The 18,033-nt window shown below is 46.4% G+C and overlaps 1 protein-coding gene across 1 annotated transcript in view; it reads left to right on the top strand.

The window, feature by feature from the left end:
- Positions 1-8,180, top strand: part of MAF (MAF bZIP transcription factor) — a 193,363-nt gene extending 185,183 nt beyond the window's left edge. The window contains exons 3-4 of the mRNA XM_067540129.1: positions 2,997-3,102; positions 7,770-8,180. The gene's annotated coding sequence lies outside the window, so the exon portion shown is untranslated. The remainder of the gene's footprint in view (positions 1-2,996; positions 3,103-7,769) is intronic.
- The last annotated feature ends 9,853 nt before the right edge of the window (positions 8,181-18,033 follow it).

The raw sequence follows: 18,033 nt of genomic DNA, 5'->3' as shown, positions 1-18,033 counted from the left end.
TCATACTGAAGTTACCGAGAATGAGCATTTCAGAATATTATGTAGAAAGAAATACAGGCGTCAGACAGCACCTGGTTTTTAAAGGTGTGAACTCAGCCTGTGTAATTTTCTGGTTTGTTTGAAAGAAAAAAGGAGAGCAAAAATTATCACTGAACTTCCTGAATGTACCCAGGCATAAATCAAGAATAACTATTGCAGTTCAGTGCATATGAGAGTCTTACGTGTTTTTAAAAAGTTACTCGGGTTTCTAATCTTTTATACTGTAAAAGTCTGACCAAAACAGAATGTCTGATGTCACTGAAACAGGATGATGTTTGTTTATTTATGTGCTAAGGTTCAGAACCGTCCGTCCATTCAACTGAAAAAGCCAACTTGCAAGTCCTTCAAAGACGGATCTTAATTTGCCATACCTGCAGACAGGCAGACATGTAGCAGAAAACAGAGATGAAGATGAGGATGTTTCCTCTCCTTAGTTAATTTTGTAGGGACGTGGCAGGGATTTGCCCATTTCCTCCTGTGATTTCATTTTCATCACTTTGGGTCACAGAGGGGTTGTTTGCTAGGCTGGCTGGATTGCTGTTTTGGTTGTTTTGTCGGTCAGAAGCAAAATAAAATGAACTTAGCCCCACAGAAAAAGATGTTCAACACCAGGGGGTCTGGGCACGTGTCGACCTTAGGCTAGGCAGCATATAAAAATGATATATAGTGACTGCACCTTGCTAACTGCAGACCAGGGAACTGTAGACCAGTTGTGTATGGTTCACTGTGAACTCAGGATGCTCAAGTTTTTCGCTGATGCCGGAGACTTTCCCCACTGATAGAGACCTTCACTGTGGCAACAAAGGGTCCAGCAGCAGACGTGGGAGGCCTTGCTTACGCACATACAGAGCCCGTGTCGGATGTAGACCCTGGGGGCTCAGGCAGCTAAGGCACTCTACTTTCTAAGCCAGGCTTCACTACGTCGCTGTTGCTATCCATACAAGCTGGGGGTATGGAGTTTGTACTCTACATGCCTCCAGGAGTGTAGAGATACCCAAGACGAAAGGTTGGCTCCTGCATGTTGCATTAATTAACACAAAGCCCGGTGCTTCCACTCAAGAGATCTGCATATTCTAAACAGAAATCAGGGAGCAAGGGGTGAGCAGCGCTGATATCATCTGGCATCCTTTTGGAAAGCCAGGTTGGCATTCAGGAGCCATCCGCAACAAAAACTCATTACTGGACAATTGATCCAGTTGTGAATGTTTTACACAGAATCAAGTGTAGGTCCAACAGTTAAGGCCCTTTTGACACATGGACACAAAATTAAAGTAAAATAAAACCTGGCTGACAACAGCATTTATGCCAAATGGAGCTTGAACCCCAGCTCTTGTGGTTTGTTTTGCCGTTGACTGCCTGCTTACTGGGGTCCTGAGTCGATCACTATCCTCACTGGAGTTGAAACGCCCCTTTTGGCTCTCTAAGAGCATCTCTGGAAAAAACTGCAGCTCCACTTTGACTTCAGCAGGATAGATTCAGGCAAAATCTCTAAATCTAAAAAGTTTCTCATGGACAATCACCCAGTATCAGGCTCTTGAAAATGACTTCAGGCTATATCCTTCATCCTAAGTATAACCCTGGAAGCCCAGAATGTAACGAAACCACATCAGTGAAGCAGGTTGTACAGAGTCCAACCACTCCGCTTACCAATTTTTAGGATGAATTTCAGCGTTCCTACTTTTGGCCACATTCAAATCTGGTATTAGTCAGAGGTCAAGATGAATTCGGTGTAAAGTTAAGCAAGCTCAACCAATTCTGACTGCTGTAACCTCTTTTGAACAGGGATGACCCAGTATGAAAATATGCACTAACAAAGAAGCCAAGAATGAGCGACCACCAGATTAGGAACGGGCCCAAACAAAATTTCTTCATCTGGAAACAGCCCCAGGTTGGGGTCTGAACACTGGATCTAAATTTTGTAGCTTGAGAAAACTAGCGCTGTGAAAAAGATTTGAGACAAAGCCCAAGAACAGTTTCACCTGCGTAACTCAGGGGGTTGTTACGAACCAGAAACTCAGACCACCTTCACAGACTGTTTCACTGCATTTTGCAATTTTTTTTTTTTTTTTTTTTTTTTTTTTTTTTGCCAACCTGAGCCAGTTTATGGCTTCAGGTGGAAAATAGGCAGAAACCTGAAAGTCAAAGGGAAACTCAGGAAGTGAGAGAACCTATGTGAACTGAAACCAAAAACAGCTCACACAAACCTGCTGAGAAACAAAACTGCCTTTGCTTAGCTATACGCCAAACTCATTGTCATTATTTGTATTGAAGTAGTGCCTGGAGACCCTAACCTGGAGAACCCATTGTGCTAGGTGCTGTAAAAACACAGAATAAAAGACAGACCCTGCCCTGAAGAGCTTACAAGGTGCAGAGACAAGACAGACACAAAGAGTGTCAACCCCATATTACAGACAGGGAAGTGGTGCAGACTGTGAATATATGACTTGCCCAAGGTCACACAGGAAGTCTGTGGCAGAGCTGGGAATGAATGTAAGTCTCCTGAGTTTCATTGCTGACCTGTATTTGAACCAAGATTCCAAGTAGACATATGTGGGTGTTGGTGCAGTCTGTCACATAGAAACAGATATTTGGTACCCTAAGTCCGCAAAACAAAAAACACTGCAATGCTTTAGAATAAATTAATACTATAGCTGATTGAAAAAAATGTGCTGAAATTCCTGGCAGGATCCGTAGGGAAGCTTGGGAAGAAAATTCTAACTGCAGGGTAACCCAAGTGACTTGCCAGATAGTTGGAAATTTCCAAGGACTAACACCAACATACACAATATATTCAAAAGAGTAATTAATTGTATTGAATAAGAAGTAAAAATTACATTAACAGTGTAAAACTATACTCTCAGGTTCACCAGTGCCCTTTCCATGCTGATAATAACCAGGAATTTCCCCTGTCAAATAACCTGATATAGCAGGCGTAAAATTTCTTGTCCTGTTGGTAGGTCTGCTTCCTAGGGGCCCTTGACAATGATATGTTCTGCAGCAGGACAGGCGATGTGGCTGACTTGGTTCAGTACAGCCCAGAAGACTCACATGTGGAATTAAATGGTAAGTACCCCACAGGTTTCATAGACAGTAAGTAGGTAATGAAATTCCCAAATCCTTGCCCCTGGCTTGAGAACACAGTTCAGGGAATAGGGGGTATCCCAAACAATTTCCCTGATTCTGTAATTAAAAGATGGCGCATTCACAGCTCCACAAATGATCATCAGGTTTAGAGCTGAATCTGGACTCCTCTGGCACTGCAGAGTGGTTGACAATTGCAGTTAGACGCATAGCCTTAAAAGTCAGAAGGGACCATTATAATCATGTAATCTGACCTCCTGCACAACGCAGGCCACAGAACCTCACCCGCTTACTCCTGTAATAAACCCCTAACCTATGACTGAGTTAGTGAAGTCCTCAAATCATGGTTTAAAGACTTCAAGGTACAGAGAATCCACCAGCAAGTGACCCGTGCTGCAGAAGAAGGTGAAAATACCCCAGGGCCTCAGCCAATCTGCTCAGGGAGAAAATTTCTTCCTGACCCCAAATATGGTGATCAGCTAAACCCTGTGCGCAAGACCCAGCAGCCAGACACCTGGGAAAGAATTCCCTGTAGTAACTCAGAGCCCAGCCCATCTAACATCCCATCACAGGCCATTGGGCGTATTTACCTCTAGTAGTCAAAGATCAGTTAATTGCCAAATTAGACCGTCCCATCAGACCAGCCCTGCCATAATTTTATCAAGCTCAGTTTTGAAGCCAGCTAGTTTTTTTTTTGCCCCACGGCTCCCCTTGGAAGGCTAGTGCAGAACTTCACTCCTCTGATGGTTAGAAACCGTCATCTAATTTCAAGTCCAAACTTCCCGATGGCCAATTTATACCTATTGGTTCTTGTGTCCACTTTGGCGCTGAACTTAGATACTTCCTCTCCCTCCCTGGTGTTTACCCTTCTGATGTATTTATCGAGAGCAATCATCTCCCCTCTGCCGCCTTTTGGTTAGGCTAAACAAGCCACGCTTGGCAGGCATCATCCCAACACAATCCTATAAGCCCTGAACCAAGGACCAAGCTTAGGGATATTGCTTCCAGGTACCCAGAGGCCGGCTGTCAGAGGCACCCTGCGTGCACACCTGGGACACATGAGCTCACCATACAGCAAGTCCTGCCCTTCCAGCGGCTGGCTCCAGAGTTTCTCTCCTTTCACAGTGCTCTGGGGAGGGGGAGAGACATCTCACTGAGGACCTCTACTTTCCTGGGGCTTTTTCTTGTCAGTGATTTGAACACTAACACCCCCCTCCTCCCCCCCGGGTCCCATTCCTCAGACACTGCTCCTCCACTGAGCTGGCCCGCTGGTGCCCATCCAAGCACACCTAACTCCCCAAGCTGAAGGATCCCTGTCGCTCAAAATGGTGTCGCTCCCTCTAGCAGTCGCTGAGTCCGCCCTGGGCCCACTCACGCCCCCAAGGAACAGCATGCTTCTCCCTGAATTACTAGCACACAGAGACCCTGGTACCAAGATAAGCTCCCTGGGGGTTACATGTATCTTGAATGACTAGCTAAGAACTACTAACGAACTAATTGTAAGAAGATGGGCTGACTGGTTTGCAGACATGAGCGACAGTTCCATTTAGGTCTTTGTCGCAGTGGTGAAGGAAATGAGCCGCTTCCAGAGGAACCAACTTAGGGCTACTTATGGTGACCTTACATTGTGCTTGTGCTGGGTAAATGCCCCCCCCCAGCCCTTGTTGCACAAGAGTAGAGGAAGCTAGGGCAGGAGACAGAATAGTTCCTGCTGGCTTTAATGACATGATCACATTCGATTCTTTTCACATGCTTCAGAAAAGAATCATTTCACCCACCAGCAAAGTACAGCTCCTTCTGTTCATAGAGAGCTAAGACCCTTTATCAGCTTACAGTAGTTTAGGACTGGAAGTGAAAAATCACACGGCACCTCACTGAAACTACAATTGCAAAGCATCCGCACTAAATTATCCACCGTCACAGACTTCGTCGTTTACACGGAAGAAAATAAAGCAATACCTTGAACTTGAGTGCCCTGAAAGGACAGGTGGAAAGAAATTATTATTCTGGTTTCAGTCTCACTCTTAAAGTTTTCATTCTCAATCTTTCTTAAAGCTAAAATTGTACAGCTGATTACATGATTTTTCCATGTTGCTAGTGTATTAATGGTATTGGCTAATTTAGCTAGCATGATAAATGCCTTCTTCGAACACACTTCTTGAAAGAGGAAACCTAAAACCTTTTCTGAAAGTGGATGAAATGACCATGCTTTTTCTTTGTATGGCAAATACTTTAGGGTGAAAAAACTACCGTGAATTGTACTAGCCAGCGAGGGACAACATACTTTTTAAGGATAGGACATAAGATTTGAATATAACGATGTAGCCAAGGTTGTTTAGAACACGGGAACTGCAGTACTGCTTCCTTGTAGGTCTTTGTCCACTCTTCAGCACTTGACTGCAGTAATTAATGGAGCTGTCACGAAAGACACCATTTTCTTGTGGAAGGAACTCTATGTGTGTGTGTGTGTGTGTGTGTGTGTGTGTGCGTGCACATACACATGCGCCAGTGTCTTGAAGGTATGCTTGGCAGTCTTTGGCCCCTGTCCTGTCAATCAAGGATCAGCCTGGGGGGAAGGACACCCATGCCCCATTTCTCCTAGTGTATGAGGAGATGGATGTAGAGCCCCCTGGCCTAGAGGGAATAGCTAACGAAAATGTGACATGGTGAGGGCACATTTTTGCAGAGCTCCGTTCCACTCAGAGAGTCCCCCTACATAGGGGAAATCCTCCAGAGGCTGATTAAGTCAGCTTTACAGCCCCTTAGTGCCACGAGGGTGGTGCAAAAGGGCCATTCCAGATCTAAGAGTCTGGTCCTTCATGTGACCTACATTTTTCAGGGGCCTTTAACAATTTGGCTGCGATGTTTATTACAGAGAATGTCAGCAAAATGGTTTCACGAAAAGTTCCCAGGTCTGCTAGCTTAGCAAAGGAATCCGAGGGACACATGCAAATCCAGTACGGCACGACAGTTGTTTGGTGTAACTATTGTGCTCTTCCTATGGGAGTGAGAGAGAGACAATATAGGGAAAGTGTGGAGAGCACAAGCAGGCAGGATACATCCCAGGCCCAAGGGGGGAAAGGCTTATCTATTTCCTTTTGCAGCATGCACCCCTGCTGCAGCCCGCCAGCTAGGACAGACAAGGACAAGGTCACAGCCTATCATTGTCCTTTATGTCGTTATACAGCGGTGCTGGTGACACCTGCTCCATACACTTACGAGTGCAAGAACCGTCTTAAGTGTTGCTCTGTGCATAGCTGTCCTCTTCCCCAACACATCTCCATAAAGCCTTGCTTTAATGTTAATGCTGGTCCGCTGAGTACAGCACAGTAAATGCCATATCCCCTTTCCCTCTATCTCTCTGCACTAGAACCATATATAGATCTGGAATAAAATGAAAATCGCCACACCAAAAAAGGAGGCGAGGATGGGGGAGGGGAAGGAAATGTTAACTCTTCAGCTGAGAACTCGAATGCCAAGCACATTGTACGACCCCTGAAAACCAGTCGCTTTAATGGAAAGATTGGCAGTGTTAACTTCATCTGCAGTTGGAGGTGTTGCTAAGTTTAAAATGGTCCTCTTATATTTCTTTGTCTTGTTAAGGTTTTGTAGCATACGTTTTGCATTCAAATCGCATTACAAGCTGCTCTACTCTTTTCTTTCACAAATTGCTGATTGAACTAACAGCACTGTAGTGCCTATGCCCCATGCTTATTATAGCACTGCCTCCCACAAGCCAGTTTTGTGCTTCACTTGTCTAGCTCTGATTCTGACTAACACAGGCATTTTGCAATTGCCGATCACAAAGTGATAGGGGGGCTGCTGTGCCATATGACCTGTGCACTTCCCCAAACAAGGCCTTCACATTTAGGAAGGTCAGCCATGTCATTTCTCTAATTTTCTAACCACAAAAAAATATATTTAGAAAGAAACAGGGAAGCTTCTGTTACCCTAAGCGATATTGCATAATGATCTAGGAGGATGAGTAGTTCAAGGGTTTGCTTAGAGTAGAATGCTGAGAGAGTGGGAGCTGGGAAGCTTGAATAATGAGCTAGGCAGAATATGCAATGTCAGGCTTTTGTGTCTTTAAATTCCTCCCTGTTGGCTTTGTTTGCTCAATAAGTTAGAATAGACCTTTGCCATCATAACCTGTAGCCCATTTTCCATACCAATACCCTCTCACCCCCACTATTCTTATCCATAATCATTGCCATTTAACTGGGAACCCCTTCCACTTAGGAAAGGTACAGGGTAGTCATGACCAATACTTGTTCTCCCCCCAAACACACACTTAAGAACCCACGACGGAGCCAAAACGGGTTTGAAAGTATATTACAGGTGGATTTAATGGCTGCTTCTACTATACTAGTCTGCTAGTGCTTTAACAACCTCGAAGGCGCCACCTCTAGCAGAATGATAGCCATTCTGGTAGCGTTACCTAGTCAATCTTGTGGGGTTCTTTTGTTTGAGGAAAGACACCCACCTATACCCAATGGCAATGTGTTGCTGCAAATGAATATATCTTACCACAGCAGAACTGATGGAGGGCCTGGGATTTAAAACCCGTGATAATGAGGACTCCAAACAGAAAGATGGCTTGAATCTGAGGCAATGTTAAAATGACTTGATTTTTTTTTCAATCTGTTTAGCCCTGCCTAACTCAGAGTATGAAGCAATCATAAGAATAAGAGTGAAACTGATATTTTTATGAGTGAAATCGTCAGGAAAATGTTACCATCTATTACACGGTGTCCACAAGAAAAAGGAAGCCTTGCTGATGGAAATTGGCGTCACTCTTCTGAAGCTATAATCCACTGGCCCTGCCTATTGGAGTGTGCATTTAAAGAGTAACTTTGGTTGACTATAAAGAAACTTGAGATTTGTTTTTTAAAAAAAAGAACAGTGAAAAAATGTTAGAGCATGTTAAAATGGGTGTCTCTTTTTCTAGGAACATTTGGAGAAAATTCTGAAAAGCTCTTTTATGTGGGAGACTAACTTTCTCACAATACCTTGTGAGCAGTTTGTTCTTAAGCACAATGCAATGGATCAAAAGTTGTATTTCCATGTACTCTATTGCTTGCATACTCAATAAAATAAGATGCACGAACGGCTTAGCTTCCCTCCATCCCCCAAATGCAATTTTTCCCCTCAAAGATTACTGAAAATTACTTTTGCAAGTCCGTATGAGGGCTTATCAGTCTAGTGATGTTCAGGTTTCCATGTGAACTGCCTCACAAGAACTGCTGTGGAAGCCAATGAACTAAGGCAGTAGAATCATACCACTGACGTGAGTACTTACAGTAACTCTTTCCCTTCATACATTCCCAACACTGTGATTTGACATGTCACAAAACAATTGTATCTTATAGGGAAAAGGTGTCATTATTATGAAGCCCTAATTTTCAAAATTCACTGTGATCATATCAGTCACTTAGTTTGCTTTTATTTGTGGGTGATGGGCACAGAAACTGAAAACCCACAATCGAGTTGACATCCATTAAGGGACTAATATGGGATCAAGCCACTTTGGGTATGTCTATACAGCCCATGGCCAGAAGTCTCAGAGCCCAGGTTGACTGACTTTGACTCATACAATCACACTAAAAACAGCTGTGTAGTCATTGCAGCTCAGCCACTGTAGCTCACCCCCATCCCTAGACATCGAAGTTTGAGCTCCAGCCTGAGCCAGAATGTCCACACAGCTATTTTTGGCAGTGTAGCAAAAACCTCATGAGCCTAGGTCTGTTGACTGAGGCTCTGACCCTTGCAGGCACTAGACCCTTGCAGACCAGGCTGTTTTCAAATACTTTATGGGCTAGAACCACACAGGGATTAAAGGGTCCGAACGGCCACTTTAAGTGCCTAAGTCCAAAATTTAGATCCGCGAAACCTTCACCTAACCATTTTTACATGGCCTGGGCACCTAAGTAAGTTTCCTCCAGTAAAGTCCCTTATGGGTCGGCTTTTCAGAGGTATTTAGGTGTCTATTGAAACCCATGGACGTTAGGTGCCTCGATACCTTTGTAAATCCCACTCTTTGGTGCCTACACGTCTGCTGGTGGGCACACACAGAAGTGTCTTGGTCCTGACACCACCAAGATGCTCCATGCCTCACTCATGGCTAAGCCACTGCAGAATCCTCATGCTAGGAGCTCCCCCACCTAGCCTGCCTTCAATAGTCATTGGAGCAGGGACTTGAACATGGTCGCCTTACCACTAAGTTACAGAGCCACGCTCATTCTCTTTCTGGTCCGGTGACTATTTAAGTATTTCATACGCAGTGGAAGAGCATCCAAAGAAGAGACTGAGAGAGACCTATCTCAGAACACCCTGCTATAGCCCAGTGGTAGGGCACTTGTTTGGAAGACAGGACACCTGGGTTCGAGTAGCTGCTTCGAGTCAGGGAGAGTGGGGATTTGAGCCTTGGTCTTGACCCTCCTGAATGAGTGTGCTAATTCCTGGGTCAGTGGCAGCAACACCACCTCTTCACCCGCTGTCCCCCAACCGAAAAACTGACCTTGCTTAGCCCCTCAACTCCAGGAGAAGGTCCACAGCTGTGAGGCAGGAGCAAACATAGATGCCTCTCTCTGCCCCTGAATCAGGTCTTAGGCCACACCACTCTCCTTGGCAGTTCTCTGCTCGGCCATTTAGGTAGCTCCCTGATCAGAGCACTGGCTTTTTTGCACCCCATTCCTAAGCATCTCTTTCCCCCCATGTAGTGTATAGGGAGTCCAGGTGCCTAATTCAGGGCTGAGGATTCCCCTAGATGTCAGGACACTGTCCTAGATGTTAGATGTTGCAGTATTGAGGCTAAGCACATGTCTACACTATGCTGCAGTCATGCCTCTGTAGTGTAGATGCTTCCTGCAGTAACACAAGTGTTTTTCCCCCCTCATTGTAGGTAAGGTCTCTGAGCACTGGATATTATTAGCATTTGCTAATGGATGGAAGAATTCCATCGAATTAGCTGACCTAACCCCTGGTGTAGACACAGCTGTCTCTACAGTGTAGACAGAAAAGGAACCTAGGACTCTTGTGTTCAGTTCCAGATCCTGAAGGGCTGTAAGCTCTAGTGGGGTTAGCCCCTGTGCCCCCAGTCTGTCCCTGACTTTCTGTACTCCTGGCCTACCCTCCACCCTTCTGCCCTCAGATTCTCACCCTGCCTGGTTCCCAGCCCTCTGCTCCTAGTCTCACCCCCTCCTCCACCGCACACTTCCCCCCAGCCCTCCTACAACCCCTTTCCCTCACCACACTCCTATTCTCCCCCTGCCATCTCCGCCTGCGTGCTTCTCAGGCTACCTCTCCTCCTTCTCCTTGTTGTCTGGGTGTCAGTAGGGGAGCGTTGCGAGCACAGGAGAAACAGCCTCCCTGCTCTCAGTTCTCAGCTGTGAGTAGCAATTTCAGAGTAAGTCCTGGTCAGCCCCTGCAGCGCTAGGCTGGAGCATACGCAGTGCAGAGAGAATTTGGCACCCAGTTCTCTAACGATTCCAACACATCGCTGTGGCAGGTGAATGAACTGAGATTTTTTCAGGGGGGGCCATAACTTGGATGAATTGTCAAGGTGATCGCAAAAGGCACATCCCTGACACCAGTGCGACCCCTCTCCCCCTTCTCCCCCCGCCCCCCGAACTAATTTCAAGCCCTTACTTCAAACCATGGAGGTGCTAGAGCATCTCAACCGTTTGATTTTTTTTTAACACGGGCAAAACAATGAACGTTTCCCTAATCTCATTCTTGGAAACGGCTGAATTGGTTTAGCAGAAACTTTCCAAAACCATTCAGCCTGAGGCAGATACTAACAGGCTGACATGTACGTTTCAGCAGCGAGATGCTAGTTCAGTGCCTGGCCCAACACACACTTTGTTTAGCTTTTTCTTAGCCTGCTGGCTGAAAATAAAGATACAATCAAACTCTGCTGGACCTGCGCCGCCTTCGCTCGCCTGCTTCTGCGACAGTCATTTACCCCTGAGCAAAGTGAGTCTGAAATGTCACCAGATCAGACTGCCACTTTGCACAGGGGGGTAAATGACTACACCAGGTGCAAAGCAGCGACATGTCAGGCCCGCTCTTTAAGAGTCAGCCCTTGCTCACCTTACTCACGGGGTACTGCTAGTGAAAGCAATGGGGCTTCTTGCCTGAGTAAAGACAAGCAGGTTTTGCCGGGGGCGGGGGAAATGGCTCTGGTGACTCCATGTGGGAGATAAAAGCTCTATCCCGTACATCAGAGGTTCACATTATCAGCAAGTGGGTCGGATTGAAGGTTGTTCCTGATTCCTGGCTTATATGAAATCATTTCATCCTTGAGAGCTTTCTATTTGATTTCAGCTGCAGGGGTTTACACCTTGCAGGACTGGGCCCTGTGTGTACAGTCACAAATGAGACCCTATTTGGCAGGCTGAGAAGAAAAGCCAAAGACTGAATGGGCATCAAAAAGAAGCCCAGCACAATGGCACCATTGGCGAGAGGGCAGGTCTCCCCGGCACGTGCTCGAAGCAGTGCACGGTGCTGTCGCCCCTTTCGCAGAGTTGCCAAATCTCCGGCCGCGGCTTTTGAATTTGCCCCCCCTCAAGAATGCAGACACATTCATATGTGAATGCTCATGAACTCACAACCCTCTGCATAAACGCTGGTCAGGCTGCAGCAAAATAAATGGGCGTGTGAGCGCAGACTCCAAGACCCGTTTGTGCCTTGCTGAAAGTTTGTCCTGAAATGACAAGTAGGTCCGCCTGTGGGCATGGGGAACATCTTTATTATCCTGCTGCCATCCTGCAGTTCGCTGTAGGGGCGTGACTGCAGGCCTCACTCATGTGATTTACATGAAAGGAAGCGTGACAAACAGGGACTGTCCCTGCCTTAAAGTGACAGGCCACAGAGAGTGAAGTTGAGCAAAAATAGGAGCCATTAACAGTCATTCTGTCTTGCTCTCTTAAGTTCATTGAGGTTTAATTCAAGCCCTCAATGCTTTCAACTGGCCTTATTTCTCATACCTGAAAACCAGTAAATCGGTTTTGTAAGCCTAGTTAGGAATCAAGCTAATTAGAGCACTGGGTTGGCAGCTCATCCCCCCCTCCCTGCAGCGACAGACAATGACAACGACGTGAGGCTAGAAATATTTTAGGCAGTGCGTGCAACAGAACTTGGTCACCCAGAGCTGTTGTTGCACTGCTGGAATGTGACGGGGCGTGCTGTAACGATGCATGTCGGCTCTGATTGGCCGTATGTGTCTGTGGTGGGAAGGGAAAATGGCTGGTGTTTTGGCAGCACCGGGTCAGTGCACAAACTCCAGGTTTTTATAACTGATGCTTTCTGCCCTCCAGCCCCTCTCTCGCTGCACGGATGGGTCTGTCCAGCAGCAGGGGGGGCACTGTTTTCAGAAATTAACACTCCACTGCGTGACTGGCAGCCGGCGGGCACACAAGAGGTGAGAGAAAGTCACTACACTTAGGGATGGGTGAATTTCAACAGGATGTTCTTGCAGGGCCTGCCCGGCTGTAGACTGTACCCCACACTCACTTGCCTCGATAAAGAGAGACCTGTTATTTTTCTCTGTGCGTGGCTGTGTGCAATCTGTTGATTTCAGGGTAAGTCCAGCATCCCCCTCATCTGGTGTAGCCAGGTTCCCCTATCAGCAAGCCGTGCCTCCGTCCACTGTGTTTGTCCTTCTTCCAGCACTTGAAATAACAGGAGCCATGCTAAGACCACGCACCCAATAACGACACTGAGCACTTTGGACTAATCGGTCCTGCCAACACACAGTGTAGGTATTAGCCCCATTTTACAGACAAGGAACCTTGTCAGGGAGGTGAAGTGATTTCCCTAAGGTCATATCCTAGGCAGTCAATGGCAGAGCCAAACCATTGGTCACTTGAGTCCAACTGTCTGTCTGCCCAGGCTACTCTGGCTTTCCCGTCCAGTTCTGAGGGCATTCTGGAACGTGGCTTGAGCCAGAATGGGACTTGTCCCCACACCTCACTTTTGCCGCCTTGATACACCATCTACTATTTGCACAAATACCAGGCTGCCCCTTTATGCAAAAGCAGGCAAGCAGGTCGCCCTCTGACCCAGTGAGGGACCGATAGGGTCACCTTCCCTTCCCAAATGGACCTGTAGCTACGGTAAAACACCGGAGTGACAAGTTCTGCCCTGAACCAAACTTCTTTGAACCGTCTAAAAATTTCAGCTGAGGATGGGCTCCTGGGACGGGGCAGGGTAAGATCTGTTCTCATTTCAGCCAAAATGATTTGCCCAAAAAACAAAACTTTCACAAGGGGTGGAGAAAGCACAAGTCCTCTGCAGTTAACTAGAGAAATGCTCAGTTAACTGGGATTTGGAGCAAGGAAATAAAGACGAGCAGGGGAAGACAGAGCCGGAAACTAAGGGGCTGGACCTGCAATGGGCATATTTAACAGAGGCACTTTGCAAAGAAGGAGCTAGGACGCATTGGCAGGATTCACCTCCCAACACTTACTACTGCACTGAAAAAATGTTGGTTGAGCTTTCCTTGCCTTGTCTGGCACGCTAAGAGGGTTCCCACTCTAAAGTGCCTGAAAAGAGCCTCGTTATTCCAGCACAGAAGCTAACATTTGCTATCTCTGTCATCAGAGTCCAAGCATCACAAGCAGTTTAATGCTGGGAAGGAAACGAATAATGATACTACTTAGCACTTGGCCAGAGCTTTGCACATTGAAAGCTCTGCATGGAGCTGGACTAATGAACTGAATGAGGTGTTCAATTACACAACGATTTCTAACCAGCAGTTAATGATATCCACAAAACTATGCAAGAAACAGCAGGGGTGGGATTTCAAATATCAGCAAATAGATTCTTCTTTCTGAATCATGTGCAGTAGTTAGCAATACTTATATCGAACCATGCTCCTTTCGTATGTTAATAAAAGAGATCTGTATGCAAGACCTATTGTTAAAGAACTAGCTCTGTTGTAGGAAGTTTGCACGCCTTATGCTGGAAGACTTTTAAGACATATTAAACCGTTCAGTAGAGTGTATGTTACCAAATCCCTGTGAGATACCTTAGGCAAACTGACTATTGATTTTCTTTGGCACACTATGTGCTGTGTATTTTACCAGGGCTTTGTGGATATCTAGCTGCATGATCAGGAAATTTTACTCAGATGTAAAATGTTTGAAAGTCTTAGCAACATTCAGTTTATTTAAGATCATGTAAACCTGACTAAAATCAGACCCTTCTTTGTACCATATGTATGTAACCCTTTTTCTCTCTCCCTCATACACACCTACCCACCGCAGATGTGGTCATGATAGCTATGTGATAAATTGCAAACCCAATGGTGAGCAATGGGATAAATTGCATTTATCATCCACCTTTAACTACTTCATCTACACTCTGACCATCTCCCTTGCTCTATGCCCAGTGATCCATCTCCATCAGGACTTCTTCTAACATTCCACACCTCTAAGCAGTAACAAAGAGCTAGTTTTCTCCCTCCAACAACTGACCATAAATCTGTTTCTTTCTCCCTCTCTCTGACCTGGTGAAATTTCATCTTACAAATGTACACTGCCCAGAGACCCAGAATTTGCCCACTGCACAAGCTCCTTCCCTGATGCTTGCTTATCTGCTTCAGCAATTGCAAATGTTTTGCACCTGTCATTATATACGGGAAACTAAATTAAGGCTATCTCGGCATGCTTGTGCTACTTTTCCCTAGCCAGGGTTTCCATAATTTGCCTGTGTGCAGGGGGATGGAAAGCAGTTAGCATTCCAGAATTGTTTACCACCTTAGCTGGGTGTGTCTGGGCAAAGCAAGGCCATAGCCACGGCTCCATCCCCTCCCAGGCGCAGTGGTTAATACACCTCTGTGCTCTCCTTTGCAGCTCCAGACAAACATAACATAACATCTCCAGACACCGTTGCTCTGGGGACACGAAGAGGCATGCACGTCTGCCTCTTAGCATCGTCAGTTTACCTCGAGCGGGTCTTGCGAGAGGGCACTCCCTGCCCGCCCCTCAGTCCTAACCCTCCAGAGCTTTTCATCAGGCTCCAGCCCCACGAGCCCCCCCCAGCCACCACTTCCCCACACACCGAGCCGGCTGCTAGACTTGCAGCTGGTCTGCTTCCAAACCGCGCCGAGGGACCATCTGTACACGCTCATGCTCCATACCGTCCATTTCCTCACCCTCTGGCCCGCCCAGACACCAAGTGGCAGGACCTTATACCACCTGTAGAGGGTGAGGGACCCCGGTGGGCCAGCCTCTATGCCACCCTGACGCCACAGCCCACCGGGGACATCAGCTGGTGGCTCCTCCGCGAGCCATGAGCACAGGTGTATACTTGGCATGGTTCACCTCTCTCCCTGACACCTGCCCCTTCTGCGGCGTGAGGGAGACCCTGACGCACGTTCACCTCAAATGCGCCAGGCTGCAGTCCCTGTTCTGGCTCCGCCAGAACCTCTTGCTGAGGTTCTGGCTGCACTGTTCCCCACATCTGTTCCTTTACACGCACCCCATCCATGGCCCCACGACATCGCGGGACCTCCTTGTCAACCAACCTCCTCCTAGCGCTGGCCAAAGTGGCCATCTGTAGCACTAGGGAGAAGAGATTGGCTGAGGGGGTGTCCTGCCACTGTGAGGCCTATTTCAATTCCGCCATTCGATCCATTCCTGTCCTCCATTCCATTCCATTCACACATCCCAGCGGAGTTCCTCTGGGCGACGTCCGCTGGCTCCCTAGACCACTTCAGGGAGCAGGGAGCTGTCTGGGGTTCTCTGCTCGGTATCCCCTTCCGGTTCCCTTCATTTGACCCTTTGGCCCCCATGCCTGTTCCCGGTTTGTTTGTTTTTCATTCGTTGTCCCACGTAATTACTTGAGTCCCGGGCCCAGCGGTTCCTCCCCTTAGGCTGGGGGACGGGCCTTTAGCACTTCCCGGAACCCAAGTAGTATCACCCTCAGTTTTGTCTACAGTCGAACTCTAGAATTATATAGAGTCTAAGAGTCTCAGTGCCTAACTCTATAGAAGCACAACCCATTATTCCAGTTTCACAACCCAGCTGGTATGCATGTGATATTGAGTTTCTTTGTCTCCCTTTCGTTACTGTTTCATAGTGTCTGGAGTATCATAGCACCGAGAGGAAATACATGGTTATCCATTTATGTAAAGAGACTTTTTGGTGCCCTAAGACGTAAAACAAAAAAGTTGATGTTATGAAGGTTAACAAGGGGCTTCACATCTGAGTGCGAGAGAGTTCATATGAAGAGGCTCAATGCCTCTGCTTAACATACTCCTAGTGTTTTGCTGCTTACGGTGTGGAACCATCACCTGTCTCATGCTAAATGAGCTTCACTCAGTTCAACCTTTGCATCACCCTGCATAGGGGCCTGGCCCCTCCTATCTGGGCGCAGTGTGGAATTTGTAATTTGTCGCTTCAGCAGTTGTCCTTAAGGGACTGAACAAATTTTACAGTCATCGGAAGAGAAAATACGGGGGGCTGTCAGGTTAGGCAAAGCGAAGAGCACACCATAAACATAAAACACAAAATGCTATGGCAGCTGTATCAAATTGCAAATACCCTCTACCTTGTAGCGGAGAGCTTTGTTAGCAGTGTTTGTGAATGCCTAATTTTTGTGAGCTCAAACAGCACAATACAGGCTGTATTTCACATATGCCAGAGCCCTGCAGATTTAAAACTATCACTGCTGTAGAGAAGTATTTATAGTAACAAAAAGCAGCGATGGGGACTAAGAACTCCTGGGTTCCAGTCCTGTACTTGCCACTGCATTACAGGGTGACCGGGGTCAAGTCATTTAACCTCACTACAGGACTTTAGCTTATACGTCTGTAAAATGAGAATCATTATACGTACCTGTCCCAAGGAGTTGTTTGTGAGGCTTTAGTTAATAGCTATGTGTTATACTTTTTGCATGACTATGTAGCATGTTGCTGTCCTCTTCATGCGCCTTCTAAAATATACTGTACATCTCCAGTGCCTCTAGGACAACCACATCGATAATTCCATCCTCCCAATATCTCTCCAGTACCACTTGCTTCCAATAACATCTGGAAGAGCTGCAACTAGCCCTTCCAGTTCTCTGCCAGGTTCCCTTCCAGGATGAGGGATTCAGGTAGCTTCATTTGCTCCCTTTTTGCCAAAGATTCAGTTTTCTTCCGACACCATGCGGTCCTGTGTCACACCCGGACCACCTTTAGGGGCATGGGTGCCAGCGTTCAGGAGTGCCAAATCAGTGGCTTCTTTTTTTCTTTCTGAACCTTCTGCATGGTGGGAGAGTGCTGAAAGCATTTCTTAACCTGGGTGACAAACATCTCAGGGCGGCCTTGATCCCACCTGACTTCCGTTTCCTGGTTAACCATAGGGCATGCGCCTTTGCTTAATGATTGTCAAATACTTTGAGATGAAAAATTCTTTACATGTGTCTGGAATATTGTCATTAATGCTCAGTGCAGATTGTAAATACTCTAGAATCCCAATAAATTACTCATCAGCTAATTGAAAATGCATGTTTTATTATAATATAGATGCTTTACTTATGATTGAAGAAATAAATAATAATCCCAACGACAGACTTGTAGGGAAAGAATCCACAGAAGCAGTAGGGCAGACAGTGTTTTTTTTAACATTAAAAATGCATTGAGGGTACCTACAAATTCTGGGAAATAAAGAGTCTTCCTTTCAAAGAGATGGAAGTGTGTCTGATCAGCAGGTCTGTGACTAATTACTGATGAGTTGTATTTTGTTTGGGTAAATCCACTGAAGCTTCCTGATTCTTCAGATAAACTGATTTGCTTTTTACAAGCCAGTAAATCAGAATTTCTGGAGATTGGGGGTAGCTAAGGCTGTTTGGTTTCAACTCACCCAGTGGGCGAGGGACAGTGATTTAAGTCACAAAACCATAGTATGTTACTCCTGAGTAACTGAC

The sequence above is a fragment of the Emydura macquarii genome, unplaced genomic scaffold (assembly GCF_026122565.2).
Source record: "Emydura macquarii macquarii isolate MOO-44397 ecotype Brisbane River unplaced genomic scaffold, CSIRO-AGI_Emac_v2 contig_561, whole genome shotgun sequence".
Lineage (NCBI taxonomy): Eukaryota > Metazoa > Chordata > Testudines > Chelidae > Emydura > Emydura macquarii.
This window is presented reverse-complemented; position numbering and strand designations above follow the sequence as displayed.